Genomic DNA, 2466 nt, shown 5'->3' on the forward strand with positions numbered 1-2466 from the left:
CCTTGTTGGTACCACAGGGCAGGGGCTGGGAACCCCCAGGCATAACCTGCAGGCCCAGTGCTGCAGCTCCATGCCTTCCTCCCATGGCATTTATCTAGCCTCAGCATTTCCACCACTCCACGTTGTTTTGGGCCTGGCTCATGCCAAAATCATTATTCCACACCCTGGGGTTTTATGTCCCCACTGCTCTCACAACTGGTGCTTCAGCCCCAGTCCCACAACCCTTACCGAATTAACATGAGATATCTAGTAAAGAAAACAAATCAAACCAAAAAGATGTATTAAAACGGGCAATAATAAAATAACACAATTAAGAAAAAAAACATTACAAGTAAAAACAAAATAAAGTAATAAAAATACAAAAAGCAAGCTTTATTCCTTTTATTCTGAACATTTCTTTAAATCCAGAAACCGCGAAACGGCTACTTTCCAGCCCCCAGTGACAGCAGGCAGTGCCCCCCCCCCCCGCACCGCGCCACTCCAGGCCCCACACCAGCCGCCGGCTACCCGAGCCACGCAGGGCGCGGCAGAAAGAACTGGACACGGCCGGCCCCAGATACGGCCGCAGGCGTCGCGTCCGTGCTCACCAGCGCTCCCCAGATCAGCTGCCGCGGGGGTCCCGTCCTGGCGCAGCGCCGCTCCTCGGACCGCGCATCCGCAGCTCCCGTCGCTCCCAGCTTCACCGCCGAACTGACGCCATCGCGCCCCAACGCCCGCTATTTATGCCCCACGGGCGGACAGCCAGCCAATCACAACCCGAGGCAGCGCCTGCCGGCTCCACCAATCCCAGCCCGCCCATTCCCGCCGCGCTCCGCTCCGCGACTCCCCGCGGTCCCCTCAAGCGCTGCTCCCGCCGCCGCCATTGCTGTGGCCGCGTCCGCCCGCTGCCCGCCGCCTGCCCGCTTCCCTGGACCAGAACCTGATCCCGACCAGGACCTGAACTGGAAGCTCCCGGCCGCCCTTCCCGTCCGCAACAGCGCCTGCCGAGGCAGCGGCAGCGGGGACGCTGCTCCGCCGGCTCCCAAAGCGGCGGTGGCGGGAGCGGCGCCTCAGACGTACGGGCGAGCGGGGCCAGTCTGAGGCGGCGAGCCGCGACTGAGCGGGCTGAGATCGGCGAGACCGCTTCCGGTTTGAAAGGGCGGCTGTGATTGGACAGGGCGGACGGAGAAAGGCGGGCCGTGATTGGCAGGCTTAGGAGCCGTCAGGCTGAGGCCCGTGGGAGCGTGGGGCGGAGCTCGGGCTGCCCGAAGGGCTCGCAGGCGGCGGCGGCGGCGGCGGCGGCGGCGGCGGCGGCGGCGGCGGCGGCGGCGGCGGCGGCGGCGGCGGCGGCGGCGGCGGCGGCGGCGGCGGCGGCGGCGGCGGCGGCGGCGGCGGCGGCGGCGGCGGCGGCGGCGGCGGCGGCGGCGGCGGCGCTCGCCAAACCCCCGTCCCCTTCTCCGGCCTTCTCTCGTGCCCAGGTCCCGGCGAAAAGACCCCCGCAGAGCCCCTACCGGAGCGCCCCATCGGCACTCGGGGCAGGAGGCGGAGAGGAGTGTAGCCCGGGAGGAGTTCCGGGTCGTCTTTGCGGCAGCAGGGCGGACTAGGGAGCGGCGGCGATTTGGTGAGGAGAGGGCTCGGGAGCGGGGAGGGCGTGCAGCGCCCGCTGCGGGCTCTGGGTGCCTCTTCTACCGCAGTGCTTCCGCTTCTGCGGGGACTTGGCCTGCCCCGACTGGCCGAGATCAGCACCCTGGCCAAAGTTAAGTGCCCGCGTCCCCCTGCCCGCCCTCCGCCTGCTGCGGGCCCGCTGCTCACCCTCGTCGTCGGATGTTATAGATGATAAAACAATATTGGCTTTCACATTCATAGATTAGCTTTTTGCATTACAAGTATTTTGATATGGTAAAACTTATACTTACTTTTAACTGCTTTGTATAGTGTAATATGCCAGTTTATGTATGCACTGTATATTTCATATGAATAGTAGCCTGATAAATATATCGTAGGCTTTAGCAAAATGTTGAAATAGAAACTAAAGTACTTCTATGTAACTAACTCAGAAAATGGTGTAAAGCAATTATTCTGTTTCTTATAACTGCAGACTGCCCCTACCAAGTGATAATAGTGACAAAAAGAGCTTAAGCATCCAGGAAGCATTTATCGACTCTTATCGGTATTATCAGGGAGTGCGAAGCAACAGGATAAAACTACAGGAAGAAATAAAATGTGTAGACCTCATTTACAGAATGTTCTGCAGACAAGTCAGAGGTTAAAACCAAACAAGAGAGTTCCTGGAACATCAAAAAGTCAAAGGAATGTTTGAATAATGTGTAAGTTAATGAATATGCATGTAACCTCAGCAATGTAACAGTATATAGTGAACATGTTTTTAAGCTACCTCTGTGCTCTTTGGCTGTGTGCTAAAAGCATCCCAGTGCTGGATTATTTTGTCCTTTTACCCTTTATTAAACTTTTAAAAATTTTAAAGAA

At 58.2% G+C, this 2466-nt stretch overlaps 1 long non-coding RNA gene across 1 annotated transcript; it reads left to right on the forward strand.

The window, feature by feature from the left end:
- The first annotated feature begins 1410 nt into the window (after window positions 1-1410).
- On the forward strand, window positions 1411-2466 carry LOC132078565 (uncharacterized). Its single transcript, XR_009419276.1, has 2 exons — window positions 1411-1600; window positions 2078-2466. It is a non-coding gene; the product is annotated as an uncharacterized LOC132078565 (long non-coding RNA).

This window comes from Ammospiza nelsoni, chromosome 12, assembly GCF_027579445.1.
Source record: "Ammospiza nelsoni isolate bAmmNel1 chromosome 12, bAmmNel1.pri, whole genome shotgun sequence".
Taxonomy (NCBI): domain Eukaryota; kingdom Metazoa; phylum Chordata; class Aves; order Passeriformes; family Passerellidae; genus Ammospiza; species Ammospiza nelsoni.